The 23536-nt window shown below is 39.7% G+C and overlaps 1 protein-coding gene across 14 annotated transcripts in view; it reads left to right on the top strand.

Moving 5' to 3' along the window:
* The window catches only part of CHL1 (cell adhesion molecule L1 like), a 214671-nt gene that overhangs the window by 96456 nt on the left and 94679 nt on the right, over nt 1–23536 (top strand). The window lies entirely within an intron of this gene.

Below are 23536 nucleotides of genomic sequence, written 5' to 3'. Positions count from 1 at the left end.
TCTTGTATTTTCTTGATTCTATTTCCAAGATTCTGGACCATCTTTACTATCATTACTCTGAATTCTTTCTCAGCTAGATTGCCTATTTCCTCTTCGTTTATTTGGTCTTGTGTGTTTTTACCTTGTTCCTTCATCTGTGATGTATTTTTTTGTCATCTCATTTTCCCCCCTCCTTTGGATGGGCGGGATTGTGTTCCTGTCTCACTGGGTGTTTGGCCTGAGGTTTCAAGCACTGGAGTTTGTAGGCTGTTGGGTAGAGCTGGGTCTTGGTGCTGAGGTGAGAACCTCTGGGAGACCTTGCTCTGGTGAATATTCCCTGGGGCCTGGGGTTCCCTGTTAGTCCAATGTTTTGGATTCAGAGCTCCCACCTCAGGAGCTCAGGCATGACCCCAGGCTTGTGAATCAAGATCCCACAAGCTGTGTGGAGCAGGAAAAGGGGGAAAAAAGAAAAAGTAGCAGAACAATAGCAATAGCAAGGTAATATATACAATAAGAACAGGAAATTAACAGGTGTGTTAGAAAAAATTTTGAAAAATAGATGGAGCAGCAACTGCAATAGCTGAAGTGAGGAGGTGGGAAAAAGAAAAAAGGAAGAAAGAAAAAAGAAAAAAAAAAGCCAGAAAAGGCCTTGGCTGTGGGTGTGGGGCTTAGGCAAAGGCAGGGTTAGGCAGGGGGCAGGGCCTATGGTTAGAAAAGGCCCTGGGGGTGGTGGGGAATGGGGCTTAGGCTCAATGAGGCAGAGGGTCCCAGGAATGCTTCTGGTCCTGCGGGCAAAGGACCAGGTCCAGGTACCCAGCAGGCTCCCTGGGCCCGAGCTGGTGGGAGAAATGCTAGGCACCTCCCTAGTCCTCCAGTCTCTGGAGGGTTGCTCCCCCTTGGGTTCTCTTTTTCCTCACCCCTCTCTCCTATTCCCTTAGGACCCTCACAGCTGGAGGGGGCACTGGAAGGCAGGAGACCAGACTGTGATGCCCAACAGGCTTCCCAGGGCCAACTGGACTAGGGAAACACCTGTGGCACTTCCCCCAGATCTCCCAGTCTCGGAGGGTCCCCGTCTGCCTCTGTTCCTCTCCACCCCCACCCCCCCCCAACTCTTCCCACTCTCCTAGGTCCCAAGTGGCTGGAGGTGGCCCTGGAGTGTAAAGAACCAGGTCCGTGAGCCCAGCAGGCTTCCTGGGGCTAGTGGGCAGGGGAAATACCTTCCCTGCCTCCCTCGATACTCCAATCCCAGGGGGCCCCCTCCCCTGCCTGCCTCTCCTCTTCTCCCCTGCTTTCCTCCTACACCTCTAGGACCAGTGTGACCTAGAGGGGCCTTTGGAGGACTGAAGATCAGGCCTGGGAGCACAACAGGCTGCCTGGTGCCAAGTGGGCAGGGAGATTTCCTGCAGTGTCTCCCCTGGTCCTCTGGTCCTATAAGGTTCCCCCCTACCACTGTCTGCCTCTCTCCTCTTGCCCTCTCCTCCCTCCCTCCCATGCCTGTAGGACCCACGCAGCCCAAGAGGGCTCCAAAGAATGAGGGATCACACTCGGGAGCCCAGCAGGCCCCCCGGGCCCAAGTGGGCAGGGGAAAGGCCCTCCGCACCTCCCCTGGTCCTCAGATCCTGAAACATCCAACCACCGGTCTGCCTCTCTTCCTCTTCCTCTGCCACGTGCCTACGCCCCTGGGACCAACGTGTCTGGGAGGGGACCCTGGAGAGCTGGAGACCAGGCCCGGGAGCCCAGCAGGCTTCCCGGGCCAGTGGGCAGGGGAAATGCCTTCTGCTCCTCTCCCGATCCTCTGATCCCAGAGGGTTCCCTCCTCCCTTCTGCCTCTCTTCTCCCCCCACTGCTTCCCTCCCACGCCCCTAGGACCAGCGGCCCTGAGGGGCCCTTGGAAGGTGGCGGACTCACCCTGAAGAAATACCCGGCGGCACCTCGCCTGTTCTTCAAGTCTTGAAGTCCCTTCCCACCCGCACTGTTTGCTTCTCTTCCTCTTCCGCTCTCCCCCTCCCTCCCACACCCCTAGGACCCACGCTCCGGTGGGGGGCCCAGAGAGTGAAGGACCAGGCCCAGGAGCCCAGTCGGCTTCCCTGGCCCACTGGGCAGGGGAAATGCCTTCTTGCCCCTCCAGTCCTGCGATCTCAAAGCCCCCCCCCCCCACCAGCCCGTCTCTCCACCTCTTCACCCCTTCTCCCTCCCACCTGCACCCCTAGGACCGAGGTAGCCCGGAGGGGGCCTCAGAAGGTGGAGGACCCCGCTGGGGAGCCCAGGAGGCTCCCAGGCCCGGGAGCCCAGCAAGCCTCCTGGCCAACTGTGCAGGAAAAACCCAGATGCGGTTCCCCCATCCCCCTAGACCCCGAGGGTCTCTCCAGGCGGGAACCTCCCCCCTCACCCAGCCACTCCCCAGGGGTGCTGGTCCTGTCTGGCTTCCAATTCTCCACCCCCCCCCCCCCAACTTTGCCCACATCCTACCCAGTTGCTCAGGGGGTCCTCTGGTCTCCTTGGGCCTGAGGTCCCCCACCGGCCTCCAGCAACTGATCTAGTTGTGGGGAGACATGAACTCTGTGTCTCCCCACGCCACCATCTTGACTCCGCCCCCTCTCTATCAGTACTAATGCTTTTTAATGATATTTATCAACCTGACTTATGGGTTTATGGTAAGACCCAATAAATGTTTATTGATCGTTTGGATGTGAATGTATGTAGATACAGCATAGTGCTTTAGGTTAGTTTAGAAAACTTTGTCTTTCCTTTAAATAATGAACTATTGATACATTATTAAACTTTAGAAATGCTAAGGTAGAAACTGTAAAAGGTAATTTTTTAGCTGGAAAAGAAATAGATTGAATATCTGAACTAGCTGGATCTTTCTCCCTGTTTTTCTGGGAAAAAGGAAAAAAAGAAGCAAATGTAAAACAAACAGAAGCTAATAAATATGTAATATTTATTGGGAAGTCAAAGGTCAGGCAGGATATGTTCTAATATCTGAGTTGCTGGCTATTCCTCTTCATTTTTCACCTCTATACTCCTGTCAGATTCCAAATGATTCTCAGCCCCTCTGACTTGAAGATACCATTGAATTCATGTTTGTGTGTTACATTGTACTTTGTAATGTTGTTGCAAGGAAAGGCTATACAACATTTCTAACAATGTTAGAATCAAGGAGGTTATTTCTGAGTCCACTGACTTAAGCAGAAAAAGAGGGAATTCTGTGGTAGTCCATTGGTTAGGACTCCCATTGCAGGGGGTGTGTGTTTGATACCTGCTCCAGGAATTAAGATCCTGTAAGCTGTGTGATACGGCCAAAAAAATAAAGTTAATTTCAAAAAAATTTATCAGAACTCACATTACCCATGTAATACTATTTAACTACATATGCTTAGAAAAACAAACTAGGATTGTATTTTGTGACAGATACTCTTAAAAACAGTGATCAAAATCAAATTATACCAAAATTCTTCATGATATATTTGCATTTAAGAGAAACCCTTCCATTTTTTTAATCAAATTCACTGTTACTGTATTTTTAAAGGTAGCCAGCCATTCATTAAATCCTTAAAAATTTTTTTAGTTTTTAAAATAATTCAGTTTATTGAAACGTAAAACAAAAACAAAACCCAGTTTACCCATTTCTCTATATTCTCCGTATCTATATCTTTGAGCTTGTTTTTAAGGTTCCACATAGAAGAGAGATCATATGGTATCTTTCTGTCTGAATTATTTCACTTAGCATTATGCTCTTGAGGTCCATCTCTGTTGTCACAAAAGGCAAGATTTCATTCTTTTTTGTGACTGAGTAATACTCCATTGTGTGTATATTCACACTTCTTTATCCATTTATCCACTGATGGACATTTAGGATGTTTCCATATATATTGTAAATAATGTTGCAATGAACATGGGGGGGTGCAGATATTTTTTTTTCTGAATATGAAATTAATATATTGATAACAGTACACCAATTAGAATAAATTAATTAAATTTAATTTATTAAATAATTTAATAACAATAATTAACAATAACAAATAATTAAATCAACATAGTTAATAAGTTCAATTCACCACATCCCAGGATGGGACACATCTTGACCTTTAGAAGTGAAGCTGACCAGAATTCAGCTTTCAAACTACTCACCATGAAAATGCATAATAATATATGTCTAAATGGTAGGGAGTCGATGTCATTGATTTATTCTTTATTGATATAATAGACATTTATGGGATGCTTACTGTGTGCCAGATACTGTAATGCTGTTCTAAGCTATTTTAGATTACTTACTGTAAATTCTACTTACTAAAATGATACTTTATAGATAAAGCTTTGACTTTTTTTCCTTTTTTAACTTCAAAGTTCAACTGAGTAATTTTAGAGATCTAATTGGCTTTAATGAATGATTCATGAATCAGGTGGCATCCCATCTAGTAAGTAGAGAGGAGCTCCATTCTACAGAAAGGGAAGGGTTTTTAAAGGCAAGATAAGGAAGTCATAAACAAAAAAGACGATTTCAGGCTTAGGTAACCTACCTATAGAGGAAGCGGTCTGTGTGGCAGATTAAGTCATCTTCCTTTGGGGGAAGGAGATGGTCCTATGACAGATTACCACACTGATGCTGACCAGAAAGTTCCTGACTGGCCAGTTAGGACGACATTTTTGGGGAATGTCTGAGCTTCAGTTAGGTTAGGTATTAAGTTCCAGTGAGGTAATGTGGCCTAGCATAAGTGACTCCATGTTGGGCCTGTATTTGTTTCTTTTTAACACTTTCTTGGGTCTTATAGCCATAAATATGATTCCACCAAGTCATTTCTGTTTGTAAGGCACACTTTTCCTTCCAATCCCCACCCCAACAGTTTGGAGATCCCAAGGGTTTAGAGAGCTGGAATTCACATTTCTCGACGGCCCGTAAGAGTGGTAAGGAGCTAAAGGCCCTTACATGAATGGCTACCATTTCAAAGAAGCTAGGGAAGAAGTTAAAGAGCACACAGTGTTTAATTGCAAGAGTTATTAGTGCCCCAGAGGCACAGAAGGACGAGCTGCTTAAACATCACCTGCCCTATGACTAATGCACAAAAGCACTGAGTGGGGCTTAACATGTGCAAGACTTAAGCAAAAATAATACCACCACCAACAAAAAGCATGTTAAGAAGGAGCATGAAGTCATGAAACGAAAAGGGCCATGGATGCAGAATTATCAAATGTTTTGTTCTTTGAAAGTGTGTGGGAGGAAAAATGATTTTTCCCTCTAGATTCTTGGCTGAGACCTTCCTGTAATAAACAAACAAACAAACAAACATTTGGGGAGAAAAACAGAAGTCTAATAACATGGATATCGCCTGTATATATGGAAAATATCCAGGAAAACTTGAGGAAGTCTCCAAAATGGCCCAAGCGATAGCCTTAAACCTTCTTCATCCAAGACAAAAAGAAGATATTTGGGGTTAGGACAGGATGCCAGTTAAGGGAGTTTAGTGAACTTAGAAAAAGCATAGTGAACAAGGGTAAGGTTATTATGTCCATTTAAGTCATTGTTTTCTCCACGAGTGAGAGTTTCTAGAGATTTAGAATCATCCTTCTCTTCATGGTACAGAGAGGGAGACACCCTTAGAAATTGAGATTTCCGTCATAAATGAAAATAGTGTAAATATCTCACACAGAAGAGTAACTTCTCAGTTTCCAGAACTTCCCGTGTCTGCTATTTCTTAAAAATAAACAGCCTAAAGTGATCCATACGCCCAAGAGGCATATTTGGGGCTGGCAAATTTTGCTGCCTTTGAAAAGGAAGTCTTTTTTTCTGTTCCAAATCATCCACTCTGCCAGAGTCCCTAAATAAAAACATAAAGGAAAATGTTAGTCCTATTCTAAGACAATGAAAAAATCACTTCTCTACCTCTAGATATGTAGTTGAATTTGGAAGTAGTATAAAGTCAAACACAATTTGTTAAGCACATGAAAAGGGCCGATGAAGCAAAGCGATGAGGGTGGCCTTTCTTTTGTACTTCCTTTACTATTTGCTATTTACCAAATGGCACACTGCTTATCTAGTGAAGAGGTATGATGTGTTCCACTGCTTCAGGCTTAGGTTTTGTTTTTTGTTTTTATTTATTTTATTGGCTGTGTTGGGTCTTCATTGCTGCACACAGGCTTTCTCTAGTTGCGGTGAGTGGGGGCTACTCTTTGTTGTGGTGCGTGGGCTTTTCATTGCGGTGGTCTCTCGTTGCAGAGCACAGGCTCTAGGTTCATGGGCTTCAATAGTTGCGGCACAGGGGCTCAACAGTTGTGGCTCACGGGCTCTAGAGCGCAGGCTCAATAGTTGTGGCGCACGGGCTTAGTTGCTCCGCGGCATGTGGTATCTTCCTGGGGCAGGGATCAAACCCATGTCCCCTGCATTGGCAGGCGGATTCTTACCCACTGTGCCACCTAGGAGGTCCCAGGCTTAGGTTTGAAGCAGTGACTGTAAGTAGATTTGCACAATCATCTGCTAACTCCAACTCTCCCTCACTTGGTTTGGGTTTAGAAGCTGGAGCCATAGTGCGCCTCCTACCTGAGGGAGGCTGGGAATCGAAATCACTGCACCACTCTCTCCAAAGAAATACTCCTCTAATTTGCATCCAACTCTCCATCTTTTTATGTCTTTGATATGGTGAGGATGTTAAGCCCCTTCTTAGTGAATGCTATGATTTATCCATCATATTCTTTGGAATGTATTTCTTGAGTCTCTTGGTGTCTCAGCTAAAATTTCTATTTTAGCAACCCATAATATACTTAATTAGTTACTTGATAAATATTTTATTTTTTTCTCCAAACTGGAAACTACACCTGCCCTATCAATGAGTTTAGATATATAATCCAATAAGTAGATTTTTATATCTTTTTAGATAAATTGCAAGTGGCAAAAACGGAACTCACATTACTTAATATAAATATGGAATTTATTATTTCATGAATGAAAACTATGAAAATATGGATGGATCTGGCTTTACAGATACTGATAGAAGGACTCCAATGCTTTCACCTCTCATATGTGTCTCTCCTTCTGTTTGTGTATACATTTCATTTTTTCTTTAAATTGACTTGTCTATGAGTTGAGAACCATGGTCAATGGCAGTTTTTGACCCATGCTTTCATAAATTCATGACCACAGAGGATAAGAAGCTTTGGGAATTTTCAGGGTATCATTTTCATTACTCACACTTGGGTCACACATTCATGTATCACAGTGACCTGGAGAGATTAGATGTTGTGGATACCCTACCTTAGACCATTAGCCCACACCTGGGACAAAACAGGTGGGAAGTTATTTAAAAAAAAAAAAAAGAGGTAGGATATAGATACATAATAGCTGTTCATCATATCATGAACAAAAAACACTGATAGGAGAGAAATAAACACTTAAACGGAGTAGAATAGTTAAACCAATATACATATGATTTTTTTAGGTTTGTGAAATATATATCCATATAATGATGCCACTTAAAGTACATAGTGAAGTCAGGGGGACAGGGTGAATGATAAGAAGTGTGGGGAGGAAAATATGTGCATTGGGTAGGAAGAGAAAGAGGTGGTGGGAATCCCGAAGTGAGTAAGTTAGGAGGGCATAGATGGGAGAGGTACCAAGCGAAAGGACTAGAACAGAGGATGGGGAGATAGATATGAGGGCGAGAGACAAAGATAGTGAGAGAGAAGGACCAGAGATTGACACAGGGGAAGAGAAGGGATTATAAAAGTGTAATTTGTTGTAAGAAAATTAAAATAATATTATCACCATCATCATCATCTTTACATTTGCTCTTTTTTCCAAGTAGAACATTTTGGCATTATTAGGAGGCATATTATACTTTGGGAATTGTAGGCAACATTGATTTCATACTTATAAAATGCCTTTCAGTATGGTGTGAACCAATGTAATAATAGTTCTCAAATAGTACAATTTTTAATCAATGGGAGATAGAACATCATATGTTTTAAAATCCTACAATACTTCAGACAGTGAAGAGAGAACAAAGCTGTATCCAATCATGTGTGAATGGTGTGTATTATAGCAGTACTCATTCTGATAGAATACTTCAGATATCATTTGGCTGTTACTTCTCCCTGGATTTGCTTTGTAACCCATGGAGATGATCTGACCTTAAGCTTTTGTTCACTTCAAAGAGAGCTCCGTTCTTGCCACACCTCTGCGGGACTGAAGAAACAGCCCCTCGGTTAACAACAGGAAACCAAATTGATTTTAATGCTGTGAATTCTTTACTCTGATGCAGGAATGTTGTCTGGGCCATCTCAGTGGGCTAGTGATTACAGAGCTGAATTAGACTTCAAAATACAGACGGACTCTGTAGGTCTGGTATAGCTCTAAGGTCCAGAGGTAGAGTGCATCAGGTGGCCCACTTGATAATCATCTCTGATTATGTAAATAGACTCCTGAGTGGACTTGGTACTTCTATCTGAGGGCACATAACCAAACTTCTTCACTGTTTCTGGTGGTTATGACTCCCAGAAAGAAACAATATATCAGCATATGAATGTTGGTTGGATATACCCAATGAGATCTCCCTCACAATTTCAGGCCATTGTGCTCAACAGGCATAAAACCGTGTTCTTTTAGGAAATGTCTTTTGGGGGCTGAGATAATACAGTGCGTTGAATGTTCATGAACAGAATCCCATGAATCACAAATCGGACCCAAGTGCATCTTGACTAATAATTTTTTTAACATTTGTGTGCATTTATTATTTCTTAAAGAAAAAACAGGAGCTTTACGGAGATATAATTCACATACCATGCAATGTATTCTTCGAAGCGTACAATTTAGTGGCTTTTAACACATTCACAGAGTTGTGCAATCAGCAACACTAATTCCAGAACATTTTCCGCTCCACAAAAAGAAACTTTGCCCTCGTTAGCAGTCACTCACCATTCTCTCCATTCCTGGCCGCTGGTGACCATTAATCTACTTTCTGTCTCTATGGATTTAAATATTCAGGACCTGTCTTATAAGTGGAATGATACAATAACCATACAATATATGGCCTTTTATGTTCCGCTGTTTTCACCTAGCATGAAGCTTTCAAGGTGTATCCACGTTGTAGCATGTTTCAGGACTTCTTTCTTTTGACTGATAATTTTAAGGGTACATGTAATCCTGGGGCACAGGGGAAGCCCTATATAAAACTGGGCCCCTTGCATGCTCCGATGCAGCAAGAAAGAACTTTGGGACTTCACCAGAGGTCAAGGACTTCTTCCTACTTTCTGTGCCTTGTGCTTACCTGAGGGAGAAGTACTTGACTTCTGGCGAAGTTCCCAGGTTCTTTCTTGCTGCCTCAGAGCGTGAGTGGGGTCCAGTTTCACGCAGGAAGCCTCTAAGTGATGTGTGACATTCTCATCACTTGTACAAAGGAGTATTTTGTTCATAAAAATCTCCATTTTATGTTCAGATAATAACATAGCTTTTTTGAATAGACTATGCCCCACTAACCTTAGATTGCAAGTCGTTTACCATGGGCAGTGCTAGACAGTCAACCTTTCATAGATAAGGACTCTTTTGCTAGTCAGTGCCACTAACTTACTTGCCAGGAAGTCTGTCATTATCTCCATTAACTGGAGATCTGACTGGGTCACCTCATTTATTTCTGAGAGGTGGTCTCTTGGCAAAAGGAGATAATGAACAGCAGACCTGCTGTTTAACCACATTCTTCCTAAATTTTTTCCTCGGTGATGTGGATACAGAGATAAGTGAAACAGCCCCTGCTCTCAAACATTTTTACAATCTACCAAGAGGAACACAAAGCTAACATTACAGGTAATGAATTTAAAACCCTAAACATAGTATGTGGCACAGAACAAATCTCTCAATAGATGGCAGTATTTTAAAGCAGTATAAACAGTGCAGTGGTGAGGTGCTGTAACATGGTTAAATATTAGAAGGTTCTTCATGGAGAAGGCAATTGGTACATGTTTCAAGTTTGGTCATTCTGCTGACATTTATTGAAGAATTTCACATGTGCTAGACACTATAGGAGCATAAATGAGACAGAATTCCTAGTTCCCATGAGCTTTCGGTCTTGGAGGGAACATAGCCAGGCAAATAAATCACACATTGTGCCATTACGCTAAGTGAAGAAAGTCAGATAAAGACAGATACTGTTGTTACTTGAATGTGTATATTCTCACTTACCTATGGAACCTGAGAAACCTGACCTCACAGAAATGGAGAGTAGAAGCGGGGCTGAAGGTGTGGGTGCTATGGGTACATGTTGGTCAAACGGTACAAACTTCCAGTTAAAAAGCGAGTAAGTTCCGGGGATCAGTTGTAAAGCATGGTGATTATGGTTGGCAATATGGCAATACTGTATTATATGCTTGCAAGTTAAAGAGATCTGAAATGTTAACACCCCATAAAAAGTTGGTAATTATGTGAGGTGATGGAGGTGTTAAACACACACACACACACACACACAATATACATATTATGATAAAGGTGCTTTTAAAAATTAATTGGTTAGCTTTTGGAAGAGCAGCAAAGTTGATCTCCAGAAAAGCAAAATCAAGGTACAAGTTAAATCTTGAGGGATGACTAAGCATTTACTGGGTAAAGCAGAAAGATGAAATGCTTTTCGGGGGAGGCGGAGAGAAGCAGAGCGAGATGGGTGAAGCATATGCGAAGAAGGAAATGTAAATACTTAACATTGGTTCCTTTTTGGGTGATGAGGGGAGAAAATAGTGGGTACGATGATTGAGTCAGATGATAAATGGTGTCAATAAGAATAAGGAATAATAAAAATAACCAACATTACTACCAATTTTTGAGAACTTGCTGCATTCCAGGTACAGTATTAGGTAGAAATGTTGCATCACTGAACGCTCACAGCATATTCAGAGGACATAATATCTTAATTTTATAAATGACAATCTACTCCAACAGCTAGTTAGAACGGTCTGACTGAAAACCTATTTTCATTCCACGAGTTTGCACATGGAGAGAGAATGGGTTTGTATGTTGTGCTCCCATATGCTTTGAGGTTTGCACATTGTACTAACCTGATGGGGAAACAATGAAACCACATCAGCCATGCTGGGTGGCGACAGTTAGTCCCCATCTATAGCTTGCATCTGTGTGCCTCTGCCAACAGCCACGGTAACACAGAAACCTACAGAGAGTGAACTTGCTTGGAAATACAATATTTAAAAAGTCCACTTCCTTTTCTCTTCCATCCAGGTTGCAGCTCCTGGTCCCACTTTAACACAAAATGTTTAACCACTTCTACCTTGAAGATTTCAGTAGGGGAATGACAAGATCATTACTGGGTTTCAGAAAGATAAACTGGTCAAGAATTTGACCAAAAAAAAAAAAGGAAACTTACAGAACATGGGGTTAGAGAAAATTGTTAGAAGCCTGCCATAATATGACAGCAATAAAGTAATGAGAGAATCTAGAGAGGCAATCATAGATCAACTGACAGAAACGAAAACTAATGAGATTTGTTTAGGGCACTGAGGGGACTCAAGCTTTTATCTCTGATCATGGTGGGTGTTGAGGGTGGCAATGGTGCTGAGGTATAAATTGCCGTAAGAGGAAAATAAACGCACCTCTGGATTTGCTGAGTTTGAGGAGTCTAAAGGCTGAGGTTCCAGTCTTTCAGGTGGAGATAGTTTATAGGCAGGCAGGAATTTGATCTGAAGCGGAGTCACTTGGGGAGAAGACATGAATTTCAGTGACGTGGTTCAGATGACTTTGCAGGAGTGAAGAGAAAAGTACATTCAATGGCAAGGACTGAATGGTTCTTGCTCTCATGAGTTTATAGTCTAGGGATAGAGATGAATATCATCAGATATCCTGCCAATGAAGGTCTCTTTCCAAATTTGTGTACCTGTTCTGATGGGAAAAGTCTTGCTTCTAGGGGGAAAAAATAGTTTAAAGCCTGTGATATTGGAAGGCTTTCTAAGTAAGTAAAGCTGGGTTGTGAAATGAACGATAAGGAGTTGTCTCTGTGATAGGTGATGGAAATGGAGAGTGCTCCAGACTGAAGCAGAGAGGCTGTGGCAAGAGACAGTTTGGAGTACTTGGGAAATTATGAGTAAGAGAGAGAGAGCAGGGAGAGATGTATGCAGGATCTAGACCCTTCTTGTGGAACTGTTGCAGGAAGGAGGAGCCCTTCCAGGGTCGGAGACTAGGCTCTTGTCTAACACTCAGAATGAATTGTCCAAAGAGACACACGTGCTCACAAAGCACAAGACTTCATTGGGAAGGGGGCACCTGGGTGGAGAGCAGCAGGGTAAGGGAACCCAGGAAGACTACTCTGTCACGTGGTTTGTAGTCTCAGCTATTATGGTAACGGGCATTAATTTCCAGGTTGTCTCTGGCCAGTCATCTTGCTTGGCCCGTATTTGGTGTGACTCAGCATCCTTCTTGGTGGTGTGCACATCTCTCGGCCAAGGTGGATTCCAGCATGGGGTTTCTGGGAGGGTGGCAAGATGTACTGTCTCCTCTCTCCTCCTCTTGGCTCCTCCTGAATTCTCCCAGTTAGTTTTAAGTGGCAGCACTGTGTTCCTTATCGGGACCTCTTGTTGCAAGACAACTCACGCAAGTTATTATCATTGTGCCTGCCCATGGTGGGCAGTTTCCGTCAGCGATTCCCTAACAGAGCAAGGTAAGGCTTTTATCTGTTTCTTAAGAGGGAGATACCATTAAAGGTTTTCCTTTCTAAAAAGCTGTTAATCTTCATCTTCTTTATCTGGACAACATGGCCCAGGTAGGGAGTGCTGCGAAACTAGAGCAAAAATAGAAGGAAATCATCATCTTCCCAAAGGGTTTGCGTTAGGTGAGGGCGGAGCCTTGGAAAGCTTTCTTCACGGCTTTTTCTGCACGCACAAATAGACGTGGCGGTCTTAGTCCGCAGACCAGGTTTTTGTATCACCTAGTGCTTCAGATGGCACATGACACAATCTCTGGAGAAACTAGATAGTTCCAGCTCTACATTGCCTACCCCCCCCCACCCCCCCGAAATAAGGAGAGTGCAAAATAACACTTTTTACTGCTTCGGAGAATTGATTGCCAGCCTCCTGGTGGCAACTCTAACCCAAGAAACAAGCAAAAATGACTTGTTAGAGTAGCAGTTATCTTTTGAGTACCGTTATCCTCTGTTGAATGATTCAGTACATAATGGGAGTGATTTTTGGTTGCTCAGAGAAGGGATTCCTTTGCAATTACCTAGCTCTTTGCGGAGACTCAGCATTGTCTAGTTAAAAGTGTAAGGAGCGAAGTGCGGAAATCATGCTGTGAAAATCACCACTTCTAAAGAGATGCATCATTGCCATAGAGTAGTTACATTGCTGTGTGATTACTATATGGAAATTGTCTCCTTGCCCGGGGCTCATCTGGCACAAAGAAGCTACTCTTTGGGTGGTTGGATGGTAGCTCTATTTATCAATTACTCTCTAATAAATTACATGGTAGTTATACCTGATCATGGATAAATTTTACTTCTTTTTTAACTCCAGTAGCTCTGTTGAATTCAGATAACGTGAAATGTGTTCACTTCACAGCGTTACTGAAAGCAGAATACTTCTAGACCTATCATTTATTAAGGCTAATAGTATGTTAGCAAAGGATGATAGTTTGACGGAAAGATGCAAGGGAAAGATCTCTATAACAAGCAAGGTATTATCATGGCAAAAAGTCACTTTTAGTTCACATCGTTTCCTTAAAACATTTACATGACACCTTTGTCACTGTCATTTGAGAGTGACCCAGGATATTCCAATTGTTGAGAAAAATAAAATGCACAGCATAAGGGTTGTGAGTTAAGTTTTATTTGGGGCAAAATGAGAACTATAGCCCAGGAGACTGCATTTCAGATAGCTCTGAGAAACTGCTCCAAATAGGTAGGGGAGAAGGTTAGTGTATATGTGATTTTGGTGAAAGGGGGTACATGCAGGCAGGCACACATTTTTGCAGAAGGTTGCTGCAGTCACGAGGAGCAGATGGCACCGTTTATGGTTTTAGTGCTTTTCTAGATATGAGGGGATGCAAGAATTGGGCTCATAAAATCTTCTCCTGAAAATATCGAACTATCTGAAGTCCTGTTCTGCCAGTTTTTCCCAGAGCACAGAGTGCCTTATTTCTGATCACCCTGCAGTCGAATTCAGAGTGTGCTGAAGGTAAGCGGGCACAGCAGCTTTTGATTTAATCCTTGTAGAGGCAGGTGGCAAGTGCCAATTTTTCGTTGGCACAATGCATAGAGTATTATCTTTGGAGTCACAAAATATCAAATAAAACTCTCTGTAGTAGAGAGAATGTTCTTTGTACTTAGAAATATCCAGTGAAGGAATTAATGTTGGGAATGTTGACGAACTTAAAAACATTCATAATACTGGCAGCAACCTATGTCCTAATTATAATTTATAGCCAGAGAAGCGTAAAATGTTTCAGTTTTTCGCTCAATCATTCTTTTCCTGAACTGAAATGAGAAGAAATGACTTTCCTGTGAAGAGCCCCGTGGTCTTTAGCTGTTCCTTTTCTAAATATCACTCTGTAATTTTGTTGACTTAGAGAAAGATACAAAACATGAGTTGTGGATTAAGCTGTATTCAGGGACCTTACTGCGGACTATAGCCTGGGAGGCAGCCACTCACTTAGCTATGAGAAGACTGCTCTGAAGAGGTAGAGGGGAAGCCAGTCAGTCTCAGTCTCTCAGTCTACATCCATAGATAGATACAGAATTTTTATACCTGGGAAATGAATGCAGTCAAGGATACATTTGTTAAATGATTACTGCTAATCACAGAGAAGAGATATCTCAAGTCAGTGATTTTAGTGGTTTTCTATTTATGGGAAGATGCAAGAATTTAGCGTTATTAAAATTCTTCCTGAGATATGCATCTATCTAAGGGCCTGTATATCCAAAGCACAGAGTGACTCATTCTGTTTTTCATGCAGAATTCCTTTCAGGTTGCACAGTGGGTGGGCTAAGACGGTAGGTTATGACTTAACCCTTGTGAAACTAGGTGGTAAACCAACATCCTTTTGTTCTTTGTTCATAACTTGCCTTTTTCACTTAACAGAATATCATAGATTTATGATAGCATTTATGTAACAATATATAAATTATATGCTAATAGTATATGTGTTTCCATAGAAAAATGCCTGGAAGTGGTCATATCTTAATTGTTGGCTGGGGATGGGAAAGGAGAAGGGAGGTGTGTGATCTCTTAATCTAATTATCATAATTAAATATTAATCTAATTGTTATTTTAATATATATTAATATGTTTCATTATTTTCTGTTAGAATTTCTCAGGGTCATAGTTTTGAAAAACATAGGTAAAAAACCAAAAATTTTAAATGGTATGTGATAGTACCGAGTACAATTTTAAAAGTCTTAGTATTAGAATCAAAAAGCATAAGATTATTTCATATTGTTAATGGATGTATTAAGAAAGTTTTGTAACTCTACCACAGAAAATTGTATCTAACTGGTTATTGTACAAATAAAACAAGGTAATCAGTTCAGAATGACATATAAGGCGATATCGCTTTCTTATTTTTTATTCATGGAAAGTGAGTACAAGATATAAAAGGTTTAGAGATCTAGGTCATGGGCCCAGGATTCTGCATTAATTCTTCTCATAAAAGTACAAAGGATGATCAGTCAACTTTGTCATCTCTGATGCCATCCTAAGAGTAATGATGAGCCAAAGGAAATTATAAGCTATTTATAAATTTCTCTTAAGTACCTAGAAATCATACTTTGAATTTTATGACTTGAACAGAATAGGACTGCTTTTTAGGACTTGTTTAGTGACAAGCTTAAAATTTCTAACATAACGAGGCGTTCATACATCTAATTAGACTATTTGCAAAAAAATACTTAAACATTCTTATAAATGTGAATAAAGAAATTCGGCTTTGTTAAGCCCTAGACTCAGTGCATAAATATGATTTCCTTACTATGCCCCAGATCTCATTAGCCATAGTTGAGTTGCTTCGTTATGTTCCGCCTAAAAGGTTTGAATTGACAAAAGGGATACTTTCATGAACTACGAAGTTAAAGAGAAAACAAGTCGAAAGTTTTAGTATTACTATATGGCCTTTAGCATTTTTAACTAATAAATTGCCTTGGATGATTTAGCCTCAGAATGGAAAAAGAAATGTGGGGACACAACGGAAAAGATGAAAAAATTAACAAGTGCTTGCGAAGTAGTATAGACAGAAAATCAGAAGCAGGATACCCCGAATCATGGACCTGTTATCGTCATCAACCAGCCTTGTCCTCCCTGAAAGACCTACTAGTGACTTCTTCACATGCTTAATAGTCACTAGCAGTTGGTAACAATGATTACCTTCCCAGTGACTATAAGATTCTTAAGTACCTTTTGAAGATGAGAGAAAAATAAGACCATGCTCAAGTACCAAGCGGAATTTATTCTTTAAAGCCTTTGAAATAGACTAAGGTTAAGGTTAATGGTGTATAACTTCTTCAGATTTACAAGTATCTTTGTTGAAAGTGTCTCCATATAAAAAGTTTACATCTTTGTTGAAAGTGTCTCCATACAGAAAGCATATAATAATTTCTTGATGTTTGCATCTTGATCTAATCTGATTCATTTTTTTCATCATTAGGTTTTTTTGTAGCTACCAGTAGTTTCCAGAACTTAATGGAAGAGGAGGGTTTTTGTCCTTCTCTCTCATAATCTGGCTAGCAGGTGCTATGGGACATGGACAGTCTTAGGCTGAAGTTTCCCAGGAGAATAAATATTGGGTTGGCCAAAAAGATCGCTATGGAAAAATCCAGTGAACTTTTTGGCCCACCCAGTATTTATTAACCATCAAATGTACCCATGTGCTCACACATGTGTGTGCACAATACACTGTTATACTCTTTACTTGGTCAGCTCAGTGGAGTGCTGGCCATTAAATCTTTGAGGCATTATAATAAAACAGTGAGAAAGCTTTCCTAGCGGCCATTGAGTTGCTGTTCTAGCTGCTGGATTCAGCTACCCTTTGAGTTGGAGTGAGGAAAACACTCTCAATGCAGGAACAAGTAGAAGCCTTAGCCAGGAGTACAGGGAAATTGTCGGTAGGCTTGCTTGATTGTTACATCCTATCTATGCAAGACTGCTTGTGTCTGCACAAACATTTCTAGCAAGTCCACCTGTATCTTGAACACCACTTGTTTTACTATGGAACATTCTTCTAACATCTTTCCTGGTGATTAACATGCCATCTGATATTTTAAAAAATAAAGATAGCTGAAGTACTTGTAGTAGCCAATTCTGCTACATTTGATTAGAAACTGAGAAGAGTTCGGATTAAAACCTTTCAAATATTACCTAAACTCACTATGAGATAGATTAAAATTGTCATATCTATGCGACTCTAACATAGTTGATGTTGAAGTATTCTAAAGTAAATGTTAGAAAATATAATACTTCGCTTCTGTCGGCAATTGTCAGAACCACTAAAAGTTACGGACATGGGGGGGGGACCTCAAGTAGATACTGATAAAATTAATGATATTCATTGAAAGTTCAATTTCTGTTAGCTGTTATTATTGGAATAAGCCTAGCAATATTTAGGTAAATGTTTTACACATACAAATCCATATTTATTTTAATAAGTAATTCAGAAAATTTAATTTGAGTTGTCTTTGGATGAAGAAGGAAAGTGCATTTAGAGTTTTACCAACATTGTGTGTTTATGCAGAATATATTCTTTTGTGAACATGTATATGAAGTTCATTCGTTTATTCAGAAAGGTTTATTGAGTGTCTCTTATTTTAGACATGCACAAAGGGTGGGTAGGATCTGGTACCTGCCTTGAGAAGCATGCAGTCTCTTACAAATCTGTGCATGAGGCAGGTATAAAAACCACTTGGGAACCCTTATTTTAGTTTTATAAGTAGAGTATGCACAGGGAAAGCATTTGACTAATAAAAGTGAGAAACCATATTAAAACCATCCAAAACATTTTTAAATCAGTTTTCTTTTTTAAAAATATGTAATAATTGTAATCAAATATTGTATATAGATATATATCTTATTATCCTTTTAAAAATTATAAAATTCTTATGATTGGTTTTTATCATTGATTTCCAGACTCAATGAAACCTATTTCACATGTGTTTGTGTCATTGGTCTTAACTGATAAGGAAAAGAGTTTTTAACTTACCTAGGAGTAGACCATTTCCTTTCTGAGGATATCCTTATTGATACTGGCAAAGTTGAAATAATATATAAGGAATAAATAAACAGGCAATAAGTAGAGGGCATAGTAGTTAATGACAGGAGAAAAGTAAAGAAGGATAAAAATTTTTAAAATTGAGCTTTGATCTAATTGACAGCTGGATATCAATAGTTTATTTGTTAAAAGCTGTTAGCAATCTTCTGGAATTTTAGGTATTGTGAAGTGGGGCTGGAAGTGAGATAGAAAGAGGAAATAAAGTTGTAAGGATGCTTTCCTTAATTTAAGAACTTATATCCTGAGTTGATCTTTGCTTATAGTTCAGAAATCTCTTGTAATTTCTTTCTTTCGTATATTTTGGCTCTCTTATTTTAGAAAATTGACTGTTTTTCTTAGATGAGACTATAATCGACTAATTCTTTCACTCAAAAGTAAGGGAATCTTCTTGGTTGAGATAATTTTAGAATGATATAATATGAAGTTCTAGATTATCTAGTTGCAGATTCGTTTTTTTCTGAAGAAAATGTTCTATTAAGTGTATTTAAGCCAATTTTTCTAGGCTATATTAGTCAAGCCCTGGTGGAATTATTCAGTAATAAACTTTCCATAGTAGCTTTCCAAATATTTCTTACTCAATTTGGTGTGTTTTGTTCTAGTTTTATTCTGATAGTCAATAAATGTCTTAAAATCTAGTTGTAGGTATAATAGTTAAGAACAGTGGTTCTAGAAACATATTCCATTGGTTTTAACTTAAACTCAACATTTTAGTTGTAAGATTTTGGGCATTCTGTATTTCAGCTTCCTTATATATAAAATAAGATATTTTTATTGTCATATCAACATCATGAAGATATGAGAATTAAGTGAATTTGTTCATATGTAAAAGGAATTATGACATACAAACTGCTCAAAGTTTAAAGGCTGATAGCTATTATTGCTCTCATCATTAACAGTTATTATTTCTTTTTAAAAATTTATTTATTTATTTATTTATATTGGCCACGTTGGATCTTCATTGCTGCAAGAAGTCTTCCTCTAGTTGTGGCAAGCAGGGGCTACTCTTTGTTATGGTGCGTGGGCTTCAGTAGTTGTGGCACACAGGCTCAGTAGTTGTGGCGCATGGGCTTAGTTGCTCCACAGCGTGTGGGATCTTCCTGGCCCAGGGATTGAGCCCATGTCCCCTGCATTGGCAGGAGGATTCTTAACAGCTGCGTCACCAGGGAAGTCCCAACAGTTATTATTTCTGATGATGGCTCCTAAAGCAGTTTCTTCCATGTGTGGATTTTGATGAAAATTACACAAACACACACACACACAGATTTTCATAGTCAAATAAGTCTATGAAACCCTGAATTAAGCAAAATAAAGTTCACAGCCTTTATATGCTAATGTGCACTGAATTTTCAGAGGCACATATAATAGCATGTATAGCATATCCCTAGTTTATTGACCGCACAACCTTCTTTTCACCGAGCACACTAAACATCCGTGTAGCTGGGGGTGGGGGGGTGCTTTTCAGCTAGGGCAGTTTTTCATTGGAAGGACTTCATGGAACAATGCAGGTCATGTAGGATCTGTGGTTCCTGCATAGAAAATGCTAACAGCATACCCCAGTCATTATGACAACCAAAACTGCCCCCCCCCCCCCGCCACACACACACATAATCCAAATGCCACCCTCATTTGGATCCAGTAGGCTAGAGGAAATTTTTTGCGTTCTTGTGAACTGGCTATCTAGAATCCTTTATGAAGCAAGCTCATGTAATGCCTTGTGTCACTAGAACGCCTTAAAGTTTGAGAAGTGGTTACACAAATTTATACATATGTAAAAATTCACTAGGCTGTACACCTAAGTTCTGTGTATTTCAGTACATCTGTGTTACTCCTTGATTTTTTAAAAAAATTCACTAGTTGATTATCACTGATACGTAAGAGTTTTATGAGAGAGAACTCAGAACATGACTTACATGTGGGGGTATAAGATCATTTTCTCTATCCCTTTAGTCAAATGACCTTGAAATATGGTGCTTTTGTTTTTCTCCATCTTGAAAGAATTTGAATTAGATATCATTTCAGAATACTGCCTGGTAAGAATTTTGGATCTATAGGTAAATAAAAGGGAAAATAAGCAGAGAAAGAAAAAAATATTAGATTCAGTTATATTCCTGTCAGTATTTTGCTACTTAATTAAACAAATGGTATTATTGATGGTATTAATTTATCCAACATAATTATTAATTAATGCTGACATTTTTCCAATAACATCAATTTGCTTACAATAAAAATCTACATTTCTTTGATCTGCAGGGAGGATGAATTACCACTCCAGGCAATTCTTTTGTCACTTCAGTGACATGAAACAGAATTCGAATGGATCTGGCCATAATGTACAATATTTCCTTTGTTTTCAGAGCAAAAAGCCATTAACAGTTTTTGCAAGATTACTGTGTTTATGACACTTGTAAATTGATTTATGGTATTAGCCAAGCATTGGAGTGAACAAAAGCTTTTCCATTTTCTTTGTGTTTATCCTTTCCCAGCATCAAAGCGTTGAGTGATTCAGATCACACTTTAGTCTAATGGAAGTATGCTGGACTTCCACCCCACAAGACCTAATTCTTGAATCAGGGGAATAGTCGACCCTAACTTGACAATCACATAAAAAAGAGTTTCATAAAGGGGCACTTGATGTCACAGGGAAGTGAGGATGACATCCACCCCATCATGAAAATATCAGCTAGCCTTATATATGACACTTGCTGTTACAGCTCACAGATTCTTAAGCGCTTATTGTGTGAAAAGAAAATAAAATTTAAGTAATTCTATGTTATGGCATCATCCCAGACTATTACACAAATCCATTGAGTTATTTTTAAAACCACAATTTGGGTGCCAGTGTCGTAATATATCCCTTTTTGCTGACTATATTAAAAGTTGCTGATCTGTTTCAAGCTTCCTGAGTAGAAAAATGTTGTTTAGTGATTTAGAGGGCACAAAGTTAATTCTGATCTCTAGAAATCATGGTGGCTACAACTCAATGCTGTGTCTTCGTGAAGAGGAATGACAACACAGCACTTCTTTGGGCCGTTTACCTTCTATGTCTTCTTTAGAAATGGCAGATGGACTGCTGCTGACACGGCTGCTTTGTGTAGCTGCTGCAGTAGAAATAAGGCTTTTAGAAACAGTGATCATAAGAGGTTTTTTCTCCCCCTTTGGAATTACTTTATTATATTTTCTCTTTAGAAATTAGACCTGAACATGTTTGTGAATAATTACTGACAGAAAATGCCAAGAAGGTGAGAAATACCACCAAGATAAGTTTTGCTATCCCAAACAAGCTGTCTTCGTAAACTGCTTTCGATCCATTCACCTCACTAGTCAGATTGTATTCCTTTTCAAATGAAGTAGAAATGTCTTTATTTTGAAATTCAAGTATATGAATTTGTGTTACATTATTTCCTTCAAGGAAAAGAAAGTGTTTATAATTCAACAGGACCTTGGAGAACAATAGTATCAAAGGTTTTGAGTAAACATGACACCATTACTGTTAAAGTGTAAAAAAAAAAACAAGTGGTTATTAGGGAACGATTATTATTCAGAGTATGTTAACAATAGCCTGAGACCTCTAATTTTAAAATAGTTGTGTTTCTCTTTGATTTAGAAAGGTAGCATATAATAGTCCAGTGTGACAATGTAATCTTTACTTATTCCTTTTTGCCTTTCTCATACTTCATTAATGGAATTTAAAGCAGATGCCAATAGAACAATGCAAAATCAGTGAATTAAGACTCAAAGCATGCAAGAAATATCAAAAGACATCAAATATATACTAACAGCTACCCAGATTAAAATAATTACTCTATATTGGGCTTACATTTTCTTTAGTTGAACCATGACATTCCGAACCCGTAAAGCAATAAGGAACAAACGTGTTACATTACATACTTGTTGAGCAGGCTGTGTGGAACAGATGCACTCATGTTAAAGGGACCCGAAACTTTCTGAATCTAGTTCAAACAGAAGAGATCTGGTTAGCATGGTAGCCTTAAAGGAATCTTCCTGCCTCTTATTTTGTTTTTGTTGTATTTAGAAGTGGAAGTTCCCTTGACTTTGTCTTGCCTAAAGGAATCTCCTTACTGCTGTCGGAATATTTTAGGCTAATCTCTGATTTCCACAGACTGAATAAACATTTAAAAATGTCTTTATTATGGAAATATTAAACTATACCCCTAAATAGAATAGTGTAAGGAACTTCCATATATATCTGTTGCATAGCTTCAACAATGATCAACATTGTTATCAGTATTTTTTATTCTATGTGCACTACATCAATTAGCTCTTTCTCCTTTGCAAACCAGGCTAAAACAGATTGATTTCATACAAGAAACATTTATATTGTTCCTAAGTCTGTTTGTTTGGCTTTGTAGAGGAGGAAATACTTATTTTGTCCTTCTACTCTTTTAGGCTGGGTCTCTGTAACAAAAGACAGATTAGCAGAAAACATGCAACTTTACGTAATGTAAGTTTTATGAGATATGGGAGCCCTCATAAGGAAGTGAAGACCTGAAGAAGTGGTTATACCTGAGTTTTTTTCATGTTATGTTTGAGAAAGAGCTGAAAGTCATGGGAAAATGTGGTAGAACAAAAGGAGTCTGAACTAAGTAAACTGCAATAAACTTGGCAAGATCTGTGTATGTAGATTCTTGATAGCATCCCTCCATCTTTGGAGATAAGGATGCTTCTTTTCCTCTCTGTACAGGGAGGGCAACTCTTACATGAGGGTTTTATAAATTTGCTTCAGGGGAAGGTCAAAGAGTCTTCCCATTCCTAAAATTCCTTCAGTGTAAAATATTCAATGTGCCAAAATATCGTGCTTTGAGCTAGTGTGCCCTGAACTCTGCCAGGAAGTTCTGCTGATCTTAGCCAGTCTGGACTGATACTGATCAGGCTGGCTCTTGTATCGGTGTGCAACTGATGCATCTGGGGCTGGTTTGTCTAGGATGGCTGTCCGTTTACATTGGTGGCTGGCTGGCTGTCGAGCAGAATTTCAGAGGGTGATGGGTGATGTTATGTATCTTCTGGCAGGCTAGTACAGTCTTCACTGAGCAGAGTTCCAAAAGAGAGAATAAAAGCATGCAGTGCCTAAGCTCAGAGCTCACTCTGTTGGTCAAAGGCTGGCCAGATTTAAAAAGTGAGGAAGTACCTGTAAAGTCATCTTGTAATGCATGTGGATGCAGGAGAATTGAAGACTTTTTGTTATCAATCTATCATGTCAAAAAAGAAACCTATCACAGTCCCCCCACACTTTTAAAAAATCTTTTTTTAGTGTGTTTAAAATCAATATCATTTCTCCATTAAATACTTTAGTGAAAAGTCTTTTATTTTTTA

The sequence above is a fragment of the Hippopotamus amphibius genome, chromosome 13 (genome assembly GCF_030028045.1).
Source record: "Hippopotamus amphibius kiboko isolate mHipAmp2 chromosome 13, mHipAmp2.hap2, whole genome shotgun sequence".
Lineage (NCBI taxonomy): Eukaryota > Metazoa > Chordata > Mammalia > Artiodactyla > Hippopotamidae > Hippopotamus > Hippopotamus amphibius.
The sequence above is the reverse complement of the archived record's forward strand: the minus strand, read 5'-3'. Positions and strand labels throughout refer to the sequence as shown.